Here is an 18489-nt window from a genome sequence, read left to right as displayed (position 1 = left end):
ATGGCTATCAGATCAGATTGCAATTTGAGCAGGTACCTGATTTCTAGTTCCCCCACCCTCCCCAGCATAGGTAACTCGACACAGTGACCACCCAACACAAAAACAGCTCTCAGTTGGACAGGAGTGCAGGGGAACAGGGCGCTGCCCACGTGGAGTGAGCCTGGGGGTGACAGGTCCCACAGTTGGGACCTGATAAGCAAGAGAGGGGAGGGGACTAAAGTCTGGAGCATAACAGACCAGGATCTGGAAAATCTCTGGGCAAGAGAGGGAGACGATACCAGGGGCTCAAGTCAGATGAGTGGTCGAAAAGAAAGACCTGTGAGGTGCTATTTCCCTGCTGGGACTGGTGAGCCGCACTCCCAGCTTCCAGATGATCCAGAGATCCAGTCTTCACACCCTGGTCACCTACACCATCCTGAGAGCAGAGACACCTACTGGATGAGATAACCCCACCTACTGGATAAAAAGAGAAAGAAACAGATCTCTAAGAGTATTTTTTTTCCTCTTCTTCCTTCTCTTCTACCCTTCTATCCTCTGACCCTCACATTCCCAACATATGTAAAACCAAGAACTTTGCATGAAATAGGACTTTTAGGACTGAGTCACCTGAATAATATAATATAGAGGAGTTGCATAAGCCCCTTTTTTCTCTTTTCTTCTCTTTTTTCTTTCTTTCCTTCCCTTTTTTTCTTTTTCTCCTTCTTTCACCCTCCAAATTTTACTATTTCTACATCCTGTATTTTTCTAAATACATATGTGTGTTTGTTTTATGTGCTCTACTGGCTTCCCACAAACTTTTCTACCCTAAATTACTTCCTGTCTATTCCCCTACTGCTAACCCTCATCATTAGATTTCTCCTTCACATTTCCTAAGATATATTAACTCTATACCCTCACATCTTTCCCCCTCAGCATATAGTCCTATGCCTGACCCCCAGTTCATTGTCCACCACCAGAAACTGTAAACCTTTTGATGAAACTACTGATTATATTGTAAATAATAATTGAATCCAACATTTCTGGACATTGAGACCAAACTATAAATGTTTTAATAACAATAATTTGTTCATAGGTGATGTATTGTTGATATTGGGATCTGTTAACATTGTCCTTCCCCACAAAGGAGGGATCTTGGAACCCTACAAGAACACTACAAATCTATAGGATAAAAACAATAACACCAGATCCACAGAGCTGGAAAGGAAGACACATGAGCAACATGAAAAGACAAGGGAAGAAAGTACCACAAACAAATCAAGACACCACATCATTAGAAGCATTGGCAGCTACAGCAGAAAAATGACAGAGAATGATTTCAGGATATTCATGGTTAAAATGTTTTGGGATCTCAAAGAAGACATAAAAGAACAAATACAGAAGTAAACTGAACCAGAGTCATATTGAATAACATGAAAGCATTTTCCTACTTTAAAGCTAACAGTGTTCAGATTCTTTTTAACAGTAATTGCATTTGTAATATCAGTTTGTATGAAATATGCTGAGGCACTAAAGTAATTCTACTATCAGTTTTAGCATACTTAATAAAATTCTGGACAAAAAAACCCTTAACTTCTAAACCCATCTTCTCTCTTAATAAAAATTATAAATTCAAGGATTAGAGTTGTAGTTCAGTACCTGCCTAGCATGTGTGAGGCCCTGGGTTTGATTCCAATACTACAAAAATAAAATAAAATTTTAAAATAATGAATTCAAATAAGACATATTACATCATTTTCACTTCTTTTTTTTTTAAAGAGAGAGTGAGAGAGGAGGGAGAGGGAGAGAGAATTTTTTTTATATAAATTTTTTTTAAGAGAGAGTGAGAGAGGGGGGAGAGAGAGAGAGAGAGAATTTTTAATATTTATTTTTTAGTTCTCGGTGGACACAACATCTTTGTTGGTATGTGGTGCTGAGGATCGAACCCGGGCCGCACGCATGCCAGGCGAGCGCGCCACCACTTGAGCCACATCCCCAGGCCACATCATTTTCACTTCTGATTATTACATTCACTGGTTCTGTTGGATAGAATACAAAGATATTATGTTTTGCATGGGTTCTTTTTCAAAAAAATATCTGCTTAAATCAAATTATAACATCTGAATTAAGATTTTATTATTACTAAGTGAATGAGAAAACACTCTGCTTGATTTTTTATGGAGATTTGAATGCCTCTTCTTAGGTTATGTCAAATTCTGACTTATATTGCTAACCCTACCTTAACCTTAACTCTTAAAGAAGAATAAAATTAATTACTAATTTAAAAAGATAGCTCTGTTAAATTACAGGGGTATCTATTAGTTTACGTAATGTTGAAAGTGGAAGAAGTTCAACAAAGAATATGAATGAGACACCAACAGTTGTGGAATGTATAATTAAAAGGAAATACATTCTTGAGCTCTGATATTTTCAAAATATGGAAGAAATTGTAGATATGCTAGTAAAGTATGCATTATTAAATATATCTATCCCAATAGTACCTGAATCTAAACATCAAAAATATCATGGAAGAACTTCTGGGTTTTGCCATTTATCTCTCAAATTTTTAGAAACAAATGTTTGACATTTCCAAGTGTCTTGTTCTCCCTTTCCATTTCCCACTCCCTCCATCTATCTCCATTTGTTCCTTTTTTTCTTTTCTTTCCCTTGTTGTGAAACATAGTACATAACTCTTTCCATTTTGATGTTAAAATTATAGTAATGGCTGAAACTAGTATGACCATATGATTTATTTTACAAACTGAAATGTTTTCAAGTATAAAAACATATGTTATTTGCATTTATACCTGAACATTAAATGGAAATCAAGGGCATGTGGCTACCATACTTATAAAATCACATAAAGGTAAACTAGCACCCCCAAAAAAAACAGTTCTGTACTTTTGCACAGCAAGGAAAAGGCAAATGTAATACTGAAATTTTATGTTGTATCATTTATGCAGTTCCAAACAATAACTTCTTTAGCTATCTTATACTTTATAGCAAGTGAAAACATTTCAATTATACATGTTTGTCCATTTCTTTTGTTTCTTAGGTTTATTATGTATTAGATTGTTAGTAAAAGTAAGCACAATTTTTAAATTCTACTTAAAACTACCTTCTAAAGTGTTCATTTGATTTAATCTGTTCTGTATTCAGTGTCTTGGCTTCATCATGCCACTAGAAAGTATGGCAAGTTTAAAACCTAGTAATAATACATGTGCCAAGAAGTCTATCTTCAAAGTCTCCACAGAGGTCTAACCATAAGCCAAAGGGGGTTCCTAGGGTTATGATTGTAGTCTATTTTAGGCACACATTCTGTAAGGGTCCTGCTAACAACGGAGGAAGAGACCACCAAGAGACCGACTCATGCAACAGCAAAAGGGGGTTTATTGAGGATCCAATCCAGCGCGCTGGGGCTCCAGGCTCACTCAAGAAGGAAGAGTGGCCAAGAGCCCTGAGCAGGGGTTAAGCAGTGCTTAAGTACACTTTTTTAGGGAGGGCGGGGGCTTTGCATACATCAGAGCAAATCATCATGAGGCACGGGAAAATTGAACAACAACTCTCAAACATGATTAGTCCATTCATTGGCGGGAACAGGTCAGGCAGGGGTGATAGGTCAGTCCTAAGGAGGGGGGTACATTCAAACTGATTGGTTTGGGCCCTGAATGCCTATGTGCCAAACTGCACAGGGTCCAGGTTATTTAACAACTAAATGGTCAGTACCGGGCATTGTCTTAACTGCCTCAGGAATTTCAGGTTCTGTGTGCAGTTCAGAAACTTTACAATACCTAGTCCTTTACATTTTAACTCAGGCTTTGCAGCTTAGAAACTTTACCCTTTCAACTCTACCACTGAGCTACATTCTCAACTCCTTGGTTGTAAGCCAATGGACCCCATTTCTAGTTGGAACAACTGAATTTCCTGTTTCCAATTGTCACTATGTTTATATATTTGGTTCTATAGAAACAAAATTGAATGACATATATGTCTCAACCAATTTGAACTCACACTGAAATAATAAAAATGGCCCATTTTCACTAAAACACATAAATATATTTAGTTATCCCATTTTATACATGTGATAACTGACAATCTGAGAAAATAAGTACCTTACTAAAGGTCAAAACACTAATTCCTGGGTTGGGGCTAGGGCTCAGCAGTAGTACACTTGCCTGGCATGTGAGGCACTGGGCTTTATTCTCAGCACTGCATATAAATAAATAAAACAAAGGACTATCAACAACTGAAAAATAAAACTAAAAATTAAAAAAAAAACACTATTTCCTGGTGCAATCAGTTTTCAAACTAAGATTCTTGGGACTCACATGTCCTTTCCTTTTTTTTTAATAATAAGGTCTTGAGGGGGAGGAGCCAGCCACCGCGGAGGTTCTAGTCTCTTTGGCCTGGCGGGATCCGCCCCCTTCTGCGGGGTCACGCTGAGCCAGCGCCGGGCCTGGGACCAGGCCGCCTCCGCCTGCCTCTCCTCGACCATAGATCCCCGCAAAGTGAGCGAGCTTCGGGCCTTCCTGAAAATGTGTAAGCAGGATCAGAGCGTCCTGCACACCGAGGAGATGCGCTTCCTGAGAGAGTGGGTGGAGAGCATGGGGGGTTACTCATAAACCTAAATCAGAAGAAAATACCGAGGAAGAAAACATTAAGAGAGATGAGCCATCAAGTGAGAAAAGTGATCTAGAAATTGATAATGAAGGTGTAATTGAATCAGACACTGATGCTCCTCAAGAAATGGGAGATGAAAATGTGGAGATAACCGAGGAGATGATGGATCAAGCAAATGAAAAGAAAGGGTCTGCCATTGAAGCCCTGAATGATGGTGAACTACAGAAAGCCATTGACTTGTTCACAGATGCTATCAAGCTAAATCCTCGCTTGGCCATTCTGTATGCCAAGAGAGCCAGTGTCTTCATCAAATTACAGAAGCCAAATGCTGCCACTGGAGACTGTGACAGAGCCATTGAAATAAATCCTGATTCAGCTCAGCCTTACAAGTGGTGAGGGAAAGCCCACAGACTTTTGGGCCACTGGGAAGAAGCAGCCCATGATCTTGCTCTTGCCTGTAAACTGGATTATGATGATGATGATGCTAGTGCAATGCTGAAAGAAGTTCAACCACGGGCCCAGAAAATTGCTGAACATCGGAGAAAATATGAGCGAAAACGTGAAGAGCGAGAGATCAAAGAAAGAATAGAAAGAGTTAAGAAGGCTCAAGAAGAAGGTGAGAGAGCCCAGAGGAAGAAGCCAGACACAAGCAGGAGCTCAGTTTGGCTCTTTTCCAGGTGGCTTTCCTGGAGGAATGCCTGGTAATTTTCCTGGAGGAATGCCTGGAATGGGAGGGGCATGCCTGGAATGGCAGGAATGCCTGGGCTCAATGAAATTCTTAGTGATCTGGAGGTTCTTGCAACCATGCAGGATCCAGAAGTTATGGTGGCCTTCCAGGATGTAGCCCAGAACCCAGAAAATATGTCAAAATATCAAAGCAACCCAAAGGTTATGAATCTCATCAGTAAATTGTCAGCCAAATTTGGAGGTCAAGCGTAATGCCCACCTGACAAAACCCTTACTGAAGGAAAAGCAACCTAGATCACTTAATGGCTGTCAAAATAATACAAACCAGTGTACCTCTGACCTCATCAGGAGAGCTGGGGTGCTTTGAAGATAATCCCTACCCCTCTGCAGCAAATCCATTTTACAATGGTTTGCCATTAGGGTGTTCATTCAGATAATGTTTTCCTACTAGGAATTACAAACTTAAAACACTTTTTAAACCTTAAAAATATTTAAAACTCAAGGGGGTGTTATTTCCTACATTTTTATTTACTAATCATTTTGGATTTTTTTCTTTGATATTGGGCAAGGCAGATACTAAGTATGGAAAATACATAGTTGTAATGTGAGTGAAATATAGACTTGCTAGTGGGAAGGAAATAAATCTCATTTACATAGATAAGTTTCAGTTGAATGTATGGTTACTGAGACTGAGGCATTTTGATTTGTCATTTAAAAATATTTTTAAATGATTAATTTCAATAAAACTATTGGGACCACCAGTATTTCACTCTAACCTGGGTAGGGACTGGAAGTACTTGGTAAGGCAGCCGCAGAAGGTTGAACCAGGACAGTTCCTTATTGGATAAGCTTTGCCAGTCTATAAGGCACATTGTTGCTGCCCTTGCAAAGAAAAGTCCCAACTTTTAAAAATCTTTGTCCTGGGAACCAAGGTCAATTACTTGCAGTGTTTTGTTTTGTTTTACTTCTCTTTCAATCTGAAATGTATGTGGTGGGTTTTTCCTTCCATTAAAATAAAACTGTGTAGAAAAGGTTGATTTTTCTTAATATATTTTGGATTACACTTAGAGAGAGACAGTATTCCTTTCTTGCCCAAACAAAGGGTGGGGGGGGGGGTAATCCAAAATAAGAATCAGTTAAAATGGAAGGGAAAATGTATTCTGTATTTAGTGTAGATAAAACATTATAATGGAAACAGTTACATAGAGTCTTGTTAGTTCCAGCCATGTTTCCCAGTCCACATTTTACTGACTTGTTATTCTCTATCCTGGAACCACAGGAATGAGAGATAAAGGGCCAAGAGCCACACTTCATATGGCTAAGGAAGGTACTGGGGTAAGAGACATGATGCAGTAAAATCAATTTGCCACCCATCTGGAACCTGCTGGTAGTAACACAGGATCAGACAGCGAAGGATGTTTGAACTCACTAGTTTGTCTGAATATCTTAAACTAGCCTTCTCAAAATCCCAGCAATAAACTGGGCACAGTGGCACACACCTATAATCCCAGCAGCTTGGGAAGCTGAGGCAGAAGGATTGCAACTTCAAAGCCAGCCTCAGCAAAAGTGAGGCGCTAAGCAACTCAGTGAGACCCTGTCTCTAAATAAAATACAAAACAGGGCTGGGAATGAGGATCAGTGGTCGAGTTCCCCTGAGTTCAATCCTCAGTACTCAAAAAAAAAAAATCTCAGCATAAAACACTGTTTTTATTCAGTTTTTAAACAAGTTTGTATACAAATTGAAGTTTACATCTCCATGTGCTGTTGCTCAGTGGTGCCACCAGTGTTTGTTAAGACTGGTCTCTGAAAGTTTTACAATGTCTACCAAGCCCTATACCTCATTACACTAAGTGCAAACATCCTTAATCTCTGTAGTTAGTGGGAAGAAAACAAGTTCTGTGACTGAAGCACACAATAGACAGGAATGAAGAGATAACAGAGGTAATTTTTTTAAAGGTAGGAATTTTTTAATACCTTTATTCTATTTATTCATTTGTATGTGGTGCTGAGGATGGAATCCAGGGCCTCACATGTGCTAGGTAAGCACTCTACCACTGAGCTATCGCCCCAGCCCCACAGATGTAATTTTTAAAGATTCTCCTTACTTGGATAATACAAATCAGGACATGTTGGTGAAGGGCTGTTGTTGCTTTTATTCACAGTGGTTCAGAAGGAGCACAGAAAACATTCTTCAGCATGCTTTTAGACCCAAAGGAGGGGAAAATGGAGTGTATTAGGAGGAGGAGGACTTGTTGAAGTCCAAGATGGAGTAGAATCCCCATGTTGAGAAAAGATAATGCAATATTGTGGCTTTCAGGGATGTTTCGTGTTTATGTGTCCAAAAAAAAATGGCATTCTCATGCCAAAAAAGACACCTAGAAGTTTAAATGCATATCACCTCATGCATGGAAGTAATTTATTTCTCAAAATCAAAACTTTACATGTGTGTATTGATGTCCATTCCACTTGCTCAAATTTTCAAATGTATGTAGGTTAAATACCATTGCTTAGAAATCTTTATCTGTCCAATCATTTCCTTAAGTCTTTTAGAAGCAATGTATCTAAATCAAACTGATTTTACATTTAAATCATGATGCACATAGCAAGCCTACCTTCCAGTCTCACCAGGAGTATATGAAGTTAACTGTTATGCCTCATGCTCTCCGATTTTATTTGCTTACATAGTTTAGTATCTTTTCCAGAGAATAGGATTCAAAGGGTTTCAACCTTGGTATAACAATCTGGTTCTGTGGATAATAATTTTCCCTTGTTAAAGAAAGTCACTGTAACAAGTTTCTCTTTAGACTTGTGATTGTGAGATATCATTCAAATAAACATGCCTTTGTCCTGTTCCCAGAACTCATCAGTACAGTATTCTGATTTATTGTACCAATTTCCTAGGAAAGGCCTCATAGCAGAGATGTTAAGAAGCCTGGTTTGGGGGAAAGTAAAGTCTGAGGAAGAATCCCAGCTCCAACACTTGTTTGTGGTTTTAGCAAAGTTACTGTATCTCTGCCTGCCTCAGTTTTGTGGTACATATCTGCGGGGTAGGAGATGTGAGAGGCATAGATAAGTTTTGAACCCTGGACAGAGACTGGAACATTGCTGAGAGCCATAGCTAAGAAAGAATGACGCATGGCAATTTCCTTGTCAGCTTACCCCATGTTGCTTAGAGGGAGGACTCTCCATTGTAGAAATGGGCTTGCCTTGGACCCAGGTCATTTGCAGTGACATTGCATGAATGTTTGAGAAAGGTGACCCTGCTCAAGGACCAGGGTGGATCTGGGTTTAGGGAGGATCCTGCTGGATTAGGGTGGGTCCAGGTTTAGGGTGTATCCTGCTAGGAATAGGGAGTATCCTGCTGCCTCAGGCGCCCACCCGCTCCTTGGGTTCCCCTTGAGTTCTCACGGGATTCAGAGAGTATTTGGGATGTAGAACCGAGTGGAAGTGTGGATTTTCCCCAGAACATGCGTGTGGAGTGCCGGTATGAGTTCGGGAATAAAGAATTGCTGTTTGAATCTACAAGGCTCTGAGTGGCTCGTGATTTTGTGACCAGCCAGACTGCGGTAGAACATAGTTCCTATAATTCCATCTCCTCTGTTGGAATTGGGCTGTGAAACCTGCCACTGCTCCCTTCTCTCCATAGTATAGACAACGTGAGTTCAGGGCCACAGCCTATCATAACCTTGCCATTAACCATGGGCCTATATAAGGAGCACATCTATGAGAACAAAGGCACCAGGAACCCCAAAAATCTCCCTTAGTTTGGCAACACTCACTGGAATGCTGGAGCCAGATTACATCACACAAGCTAACCCATAAATATCCAAGAATCTTGTAAAACATTTATGAAATTGTTAGCAGCTTGAATTCAGCAACAGCAGAGGTATTTATACCAAAAATGAGCTGACAATGCCACACAGGAGTCATCCTCCCATGCTTACCAGAGCCAACATATCAATGAGACCACCAGTGTACTAGGATGGAATGAGGTTACTCCAGTCCAATTCTTTTTGTTTACACATTTGAGGCACATATTTCACTTCATCCCTAAGTGAGTTGGGCTAAGAGTAGGTAAAACAATACATTGCAAATATGAATTAGCTCTCATAGTTCATGCAGTAGCCCACTACCAAAATTAGAGTCTCCATTCTTTAAGTGGATATTATAGGAAATGATACAGCCTTGAGTGAGTTTAACCCATCTCAAGAACCAAAGTGGGGGGCTGGGAATGTGGCTCAAGTGGTAGCTCGCTCGCCTGGCATGTGTGCAGCAAGGGTTTGATCCTCAGCACCACATACAAACAAAGATGTTGTGTCCGCCGAAAACTAAAAAATAAATTTTAAAAAATTCTCTCTCTTTAAAAAAAAATTCTCTCTTAAAAAAAAAAAAAAGAACCAAACTAGGTAGGCTTGTCAAAGTCCCTTAGGAGGTTCCCAAGTCAGTAATAAACTGATCCTTGTCTCCCGGGTGATGATGTGGGACCAGAAATAAAACCCTTGACAGAGCTAGGATAACTCAGTTATTCTAGCTATATCCTAGCTAGGATAAAAACCTATAAAAAAATTATGCATCAAAAAATCCACTGGTTTATAATGGCTCAAGGTATGACAAATTTAATAACTCATAAACAAACTCCACATTCTGGCTTCTAACCTTACTGAATAGGCTTCTTGTTCTTTATCTTGTTTTACCAAAATTTTAGCCATAGGCCCAGGCACCATCTGGACATAACATTCAATAGAAAATAAACGCCTGACCCTTCCTGTGTGGATCCTATTGTGAGCAAGGAAACTTTTCCTTAACACATAGCTTTTAGATTGCAGCTTTCCCATAGCTCATTTGAATCTGAAAATATTGATGTTTGTGGAATTTTTAACAAATCTCCATCATGTTCCACTCAGTAAAAATAGTTTATAAACTATTTTCCTCCATCCAGATTTAACCCTTGTTGAATAAGCAGAAATTTCATTTATGGTTTCATATATGATTATTGCCCCTCGCTAATGTTTTACATTTAATTATGACTAGAAATATTTATTTAAAAACCTACGTTATGTTCAGTCCACGGGCTCAGAGAAGGAAAAGATAGACATGATCCCTTCCCACAAGGTGCTCCTAGTCTCTTAGCAAAGATTGTGATAAGTGCTTTCTATTAAAGGAGGTCAATGAATGGACTCCTTCTGTACAGAGCAGGAAAATAACCTGATTTCAGGCAAATATCCTAGGGAAAGATAAGTGTAACCCAAGAGCTGAAGGTAAATCTCAACTCGCCAGAAAAAAAATGGTAGGAAAAGCATCCCAGAAGTACGTGTAAGGGTGTGTAAATCAGAGTGTGGGACATGTAATAAACAGAAAGAGACTCAGATTGATTGGAATACAGAGTGTGCCATGCTGTTTGAAGATAGTATATCAAACATAATGAGTCTCATTAAATATGTGTTGAGTTAATTAATTTTTTGTAATGACCCCAATTGGAAAACATTTTCTCAATTCTTAGGAAACTACTGAGAAGATATCTATGAAGGCAGTGAATATGTGACTTATGTGTACCAAGTATGGTTCTGAGCCATGAATCACTGCAGGGATAGAACTTTGGCTCAATTTCCTTTATTATCTAACAGCATGACATGACAGCATTTTCACAACTCAGTCATTTCCAGATAATCATAAGAATCATTCACTTACATCACTTTTTGTAACAGCTTTATTGGAATACAATTCACACAGCCTACAACTGACCATTTAACATTAACAATTCAGTGATATTTAGTGTATTCACAAAATTTTAAAACCATCACCACAACTAAAGAACACTCTAATCGTCCCAGAAAAATCCCGTAAAAATTAGCAGACCTTTCTTATTTCCTCCTTTTTTTCCCCATTCCCCATCTGTAGAGAATAACCAATCTAATTTCTGTCTATATAAATTTTCCTCTTCTGGAAATTGGACATGGTGACACATACTTATAATCGTAGCAACACGGGAGGCTGAGGCAGGATGATCAAAAGTTCAAAGGCAGCCTCAACAACTTACCAAGTCCCACAGCAAATGAGTCGTTCTCTCAAAATAAAAGGTGAGGATGTGGTTGTAGCTCAGTAGTAGAGTGCTTGCCTAGCACATGTGAGGCACTTGGTTTGAGTCTCATCACCACATGAAAATAAAAGAAAGTTATTGTACCCATCTATGATTTTTTTTACCTTAAAAAGCATCAAAACAAAACAGACTACGGATGTGACTCAGTTTTTAGGCACCCTAGGTTTTATCCCCCCAATATTAAATAAATTTGCATATTTTAAACTTTACACAAAAAATGGTATTATACAAAAGGTGGTATCTTTCTGAATGGCTTGAATTCCCAAAAGGTTTCCAAGATTCATCCATGATTTCCTTTTACTGATGTTTAGTGGGATTCCATATGGATATACATTTATTTTTCAATTTGTCAGTCCATTGGGATTTCTATTATTTACTCTTTTGAAAATTACACATAATTGGGCTGGGGATGTGGCTCAAGCGGTAGCGCGCTCGCCTGGCATGCGTGCAGCCCGGGTTCGATCCTCAGCACCACATACCAACAAAGATGTTGTGTCCGCCAAGAACTAAAAAAAATAAATATTAAAAAAAATTCTCTCTCTCTCCCTCTCTCTCTTTAAAAAAAAAAAGAAAAAAGAAAATGACGCATAATTCATGAACATGCATACACAAATTTTTATGTGGACATAAGTTTTCATTTTGGGGGGATATGTACCAACAAGTGGAATACCGGGCCACATGATGCTCTGTATTTAATTTTGTGGAACTGTTTCGAAAGTGACTGCATCATTTTACATTCCAACCAGCATCTTATGAGGGTTTCACTTTCTTCACATACTTAACCAACATGTTTTTTGGAAAACACCCTAGCAGGTATGAAGTGCTATCTCAACATGATTGACTCATAGATACATTTACCTGAAGCTAATGATATGGAGCTCCTTTTCATGTGCTTATCAGCCATTTGGATATCTTCTCTGGACAAACTGTATTTAGCTTCTTTGCCCATCTTCTAATTGGGTTTTCTTTTCTATTGAGTTGAGAGGTGAGAGTGTGTATTTTAGATAGAAGTTCTTTATCACATATGATTTGCAAAACTTTTTTATTACACTTTGGGTTGACGTTTCACTTTCTTGATGGTATTCTTTGAAGTATAAAAGTTCAAACTTTGGTGATGCCACATTATCTATTTTGCCTTGGGTTGTTTGTGCATCCATGTCACATCTAGTAAATTGTTGCCTGAACCAAGGTTTTTGAAGACTTATGTCTCTGTTTTCTTCCGATAATTTTAAAGTCTTACATTTAGGTCTGTAAGTCATTTTAATTGTAGACAGTGTAAAATAGAGTTCTAAATTCATTCCTTTGTGTATGGACATCCAGGTTATGCCAGGACAATTCGCTGAAAAGACTTTTTTACTAGGTAACAGGCTTTGCATCCTTGACAACAATAAGTTGACCACAGAAATACTTCTTTCAGAAAACTCCATTTTATGCCACTATCTAAAATTATGTCAGTACCACACTGCAGTAAATCTATAGTAGGTTTTCAAATCAGGGAGGGTGAACCTTGCAACTTTGTTGTGTTTCAAGATTGTTTTGGCTATTGTGGAAGCCTTTTCCCCCTACATTTTTATTAGGGCTTTAGAATTGTACATAATGGTGGTATTTGATGGTACATACTTGTACATGCGCACAACAATACAATTTGGCCAATATCACTCCCCAAGCACTCCTTCCCTCCATCCCCACCTCCCACTTTCCTGTACAGACCAAACTTTCATTTCCACCTTTCTTTTCCTTTTTCCTCTCTAGCTTCCACATATAAGAGAAAACATAGCTCCTTTTATGGTTGGAGTTTGACTTACTTTGCTTAACATACTGTCTCTAGTTCCATCCATTTTCCTGCAAATGACATACTTTCACTTTTCTTTATGGCTTAATAATTAACTCCATTGAGTACACATACCACATTTTCTTTACCCATTCAACCATTGGACAACTAGGCTAGTTCAATAGTTTGGTTATTGTGAGTTGTGCTATAAACATGGGTATGCACATACCACTGTAGTATGATTTTAATTCAGGAAAAACACCAAGGAGTGATATACTTGGGTCATATGGGATTTCCATGCCTAGTCTTTTCAGGGCCCGCCACTGTGATTTCCATAGTAGTTGCACTAATTTACAATCCCACCAACAGTGTAAAAGTGTTCCTTTTTCTCCACATCCTCTTTGCAGGAGACTTTCATTTCATTAGAATTATAGCACCGTCTTGTAATTTAGGGAGATAAGTAATTAGAATTTTGATAGGGTTTGCAATGAGTCATAAGATCTCCTTGGGGAGTATAATTGACACTAATAGTAAGTCTTCTAGTCTGTGGATGTGAGATCTGTGTACATACATGCAAGCACACATACATGCTCCCAAGTGTGCATACACACATTTGCACGTGCATGAAAACACACACAATGGGTAGGTTATGAGCACCTCCTTCTTGCTACTCTCCGTTAATACCATGCCATGGAGAAAGGCACTGTGATCATGACAAACTATGCATTCCTAGGACATACCGTTGGCCATGGAATTGCCAAGTCAAAGGATGTTTCCTTACCAACATCAATGGAGGGCCTATTAGGTGCCTGACACTGTTCTAGGTGCTGGGGAGAAAGCAAAGAAAATAGTAAATAACAGTCTCCCTCTACTGAGGGGGAGGTGCAGACACAGAGACCTGCAGTTGTCTTGTTGATTCACAGTTCCATCAGTGATGAGGGGAAGGAATGTCCCATTCTGACATCCTAAGTACCACTCCCGGGGCAGGGGCTCCAGCTAGGAGGCTGGACTCTACACTAGGCACTCTACAAGAATAGGAATATGCAACTCATGCATTAGACAATATTAGGAGACGGGAATGGAATCGTCCACTAAGCAGTGTTAGGGTCACAAAGGCAACACCCACTGGATGCGCTGTCAGGGATGGGGTAGGGAATAGAGATGAAAAGACTCATTAGAAACAGCCTAATATTAGCACCAGGGACTGAAATGGAGGAACTTATATTCGACGCACATATGACTACGTCAAAGGAACCCCACTATTATGTATAAAGATAATGCACTAATAAAAACAATTTTAAAAATAGCTAGCTTGAAACTGCCCCTTCTGGGAGAATCAGCAAATACTGGGGACACTGAGAAGGAATAGGCTGGATGAAAAGGGTGGGTGAAGCATCCCTTCACTGAAATGTACCACTAAAGGCCCAGATGAAGCAGTACACTTTGGGATAGACCACTGGGGAAGGGAGCCTTGTATTTTAAAATAAACCATTCTGCGTCATGTGCAATGGGCTTCTCACCAAGCAGGAACCTTAACACATCCAGTCAGGGTGAGGCCTCTGAAGACTCTCAGGTCACTGTCATTCCATTTATGGCCCCAGCTACTTGGCTCTACAGATCCAACCCTAGTGCATCCAAGAAAAAAGGCGAAGAGTTAAGTGAATGGTTCTGGGGTGGAGCAGCAGGGCAGAAATTAAGGATGACACTAAAGTCTGTTTGGTTTAGATGTGATTGCTCATTCAGGACCTTCCAGGTTACAGAGCATGCACCGTCTGGGTGTCAGGGGTGTTATCTTAGTTTGGAAGCTTACAGCCCCAAAGGTGGGGCTTCAAATAGCGGGTGGAGAGTTCAGGATCCTACCCTGGAACCTCAGTCAACTCACCAGTCCAAAAGGCAGAAGGTATTACCAGGTCAGTAAGATCACTGGCTCGTTAAAAAACGCCTAATTGATCCCATTATATTGATCTGAAAGCCCACTATCAGTTTATAGACACACAAAGAAAACCATTCACAGTCAGAAATATGTTCCCCAGAATACCCACGGGTGCAGTTCAAAGAGGATTGGGTTCCTCCAGAACCAGTCCTGATTCCTCCAGGGAGATGGCAACCTGATCCATAAAAAGAAGTAAATGCTTAAATGATGTGTTTTTAGGCATTAGGCAGCAGAGATGTTGAGAGCATCTTGGTAATTAGGGCTTAGGTGGATTCTTAAGGAAACGAATTTATCACCAGGCATCAATTAAGCCCTGACTTTGTTCAAACATCTCCAGAAACGCTTCAGGAATGAGACTGAGTCCTCAGGGAGTGGAGATCCACCAGGGTATCAGAGATGAGCCAGTGTGTGTGTGTCTCCCAAGAAGATGAGGCCCACCCGGAAGGCCACATCAGCCTCACACACAAAACAGCACAGCCTCCCAGCTGTGACTGCCCATGAACCAACAGCCCTACCCCACGGTTGCTAGGTGTATGTGTGGAAAGATATCTGTACTATGTCAAATTACACCAAGCTATGTGTAAGTACAGAGACCCTCACACTCCAATCCCTTTATACCTGATTTATGAATTGGAAGGGGACAAGCAAGCATACTCAGAGGAAAACAGAAAGGACTAGGAGTGAGGAGCTGATGAGGGGGTAGGGTCAGAGGGACAGTAGCACCCCTCCATATCGGTGTATGGTCGGTGCCATATAGCCCTGGCACTCTGCGGCAAACACTTTCACCATGTGCCCCTTTCATCTTGGGTCATTCATGCTCAAAGGATCTGCAGATGGCCATCTGTTCAGGGTTGAGGAGGGCAAAGGAAATCAGGGGGCTCCTGGATCCACATGCTCAAGAGTCAGAAAGACACCATTCAGGGTGAACAGGATGCTGGGCAGGAAGTCCATTATTGAGCTGGAGGCGGGTTCCAGAAGCATCAGCTCTGCTATGACCACTAGAAGACCATTGTGGTTCACAGGGACACACTAGGCCTCTCCTTACCCAAAGAGTGATACTGTGGCATAAGGGCATCTCAGGCCTGAGGGCAGTGAGGGTTCATTTCCAGGATGGCACAAGACATCTTAACCTAGAACATATCCCCAATTTGGTAGGCACAGGACTCCAGGGTGCATCAGGCCTCGGTATATGTGAATCACTACCCAGAATCAGCCTCTGAGGGCAGAACCTGGGTCTTCATCCCCTGGAAAAGGATACTCAGGTGCTTGGACCAGGGTCCAGACGTAGGGGTTCATTCTCATTCTCCGCTATTTCTCTCTCTCGGTAGTAGCGATTTAACTCAAGGACACTCAACCACTAATCCACAGAATCTGCCCAATTTTTGTATTTTATTTACACAGAGGGCTGAACTGAGTTGCTTAGTGTCTTGACAAATTGCTGAGGCTGGCTTTGGACTCACAAGCTTCTTGTCTCTGCCTCCCAAACACCCGGTATTAGAGGCATGCACCACCATGCCTGGCCCTCCTTACTCTTTCATCCCACCCCCGTGTCTCACTCAGGAGACTGGGAGAAACATGGCTGTGGCCCTATCTAGCATGTATCCTGGAAGGAGTGTCATTGTGGGTGTCACTAAGGCCATCCATCACATCACTGAGTTGTTTCAAGGTCTGTGTCCAAAATGAGAGGTCCCTGACCCATTACAGGTTGTCAGTTGTCTGACTAGTTTCAGGATGTCCACCCAGGATGTGAGGTCTGTTGAGCCCTGAGGGGCTTGTGTCCAGAGTGAAGGATCTCAGGGTTCTTTATGAATGTGAGTGCTGGTGTGTGAGGTATGTGATCTGTTTTAGTTGCTGTGTCTACCATATACATTCTCTGCAGTTTTTGTTCTGCATGTCCAGAATTAGGGTTTGAGCTCTGCAGAGTAGCGATGTGCAAAATATGATGCAACCCGACATTCCTCACGCTATGCTCATGAGATCACAGATGTTATCCAAAACAAGGGTGTCTGATCTTTTTTGATTCTGGATCCTGAATGGAACCTCTGTGACCCAATCATAAGTCTGTATCCCAGGGACTGAGGTTGCTGCAATTTTGAGGGGTTGACCATTTCCTGGTTTGCAAACTTTGGGCTTTGTGCACCAGGCTCTGACTTCTCTGAGATGTCGGTTACACATACCCTCATGCATGAGGTCTCTGTGTTTTCAGTACCAGTCCTCTCAGATGTGCATGTGCCTGCAGACCAGGGTAGAAATCCAAGCTTTTGTGGATGTGTATGTCCAGGGTGGGAGGTCTGGGAGCTATTTGGGTTTTTAAGTCGTGAGTTATGAAGCTGCTGGCATGCAGTTGAGTCTATACTTCAGAACTTGACATCTCAGGGCTCTTCTGAGTCCCTGGCCTCATTCATTGAGCTGAGCCATCTAGGTTCAGTCAAGTGTGAGGTATTGCGTGTCCAAACATTTGAGGTCTGTGAGTTGTGCTTTTCTGGATTGCGTTCTGGGTTCTGCGTGGCACTGGGATACTTGGGGTTTGGTGACTTATAGGGTGAGGTCCCTGAAGTAGCTGGAAGTTCATGTCCAAGGTGTGATGGTTCTGAGCTGAGGGAAGATCTGTGTCACAGAGACAGGCATGGTCTGCCTTTTGTTCAGTATTCCAGGGTCTCAAATACCTGAGCTATGAGTAGGTTCCACTCTGGGAAGAGAGACATTGTCACATTCCCAAGTTCAGACAGGAGGGTTCTGACCACCTCCTGATGTTTCATTTTCACAACTGTCCAGAAACAGTGAGAGGTTATCCTGAGACTTCGTTCACTTCAGCTCCCCAAAGCCCAAATTCCTTATCTAAATGTTTAGTTTAGTCAGCTTCCTTCAGAACCTGCCCTGGGTTGAGAATCCTGCTGCTCTTTAGAAAGACAAGGCACCTCCCTCAGCCACAGCTGAGGAAATCTCAGTGACAAGGGAAAACGGGCCCCCCACCCAAGGACGAACGGGACATACCCATCTTGTCCTGGGATATTATGGTCTGCTTCCTTCTAGGCCTCACGACACCCAGAAAGTAACCAAGGCAGAGGCACTGCTGCAGCTCATCACCCACACAATTAAGGGCCTGGATCCCAGGACACTGCTGGGTAAGAGAAGACACTAGCTCTTGGGAGCACCTTTGAAACTCTATGGGACTTTTACCTGAGAAGCACTGACGGCACTGTATCCAGACCCCTTCGGACCCTTCCTCCCATTGGACACATCTGAAATCAGAAGTTGGGGCTGGGGAAAAGAAAGGGATGCCGGGAAAGGCCATCTCTGGCCAGGGAAAGAGGATGGGCCCAACTGTCCAGCAGGAAATGCAGGATGAAAGGGCGCAGATCATTTACCAGAAACGTGGGTTGGGCCGATGATAGTGAACTATCT

The 18489-nt window shown here is 41.2% G+C and overlaps 1 pseudogene; it reads left to right on the top strand.

Moving 5' to 3' along the window:
- On the top strand, positions 1 to 5677 carry LOC101968511 (hsc70-interacting protein pseudogene; annotated as a pseudogene).
- The last annotated feature ends 12812 nt before the right edge of the window (positions 5678 to 18489 follow it).

Source organism: Ictidomys tridecemlineatus, chromosome X (genome assembly GCF_052094955.1).
Source record: "Ictidomys tridecemlineatus isolate mIctTri1 chromosome X, mIctTri1.hap1, whole genome shotgun sequence".
In the NCBI taxonomy this organism is placed as follows: domain Eukaryota; kingdom Metazoa; phylum Chordata; class Mammalia; order Rodentia; family Sciuridae; genus Ictidomys; species Ictidomys tridecemlineatus.
The sequence above is the reverse complement of the archived record's forward strand: the minus strand, read 5'-3'. Positions and strand labels throughout refer to the sequence as shown.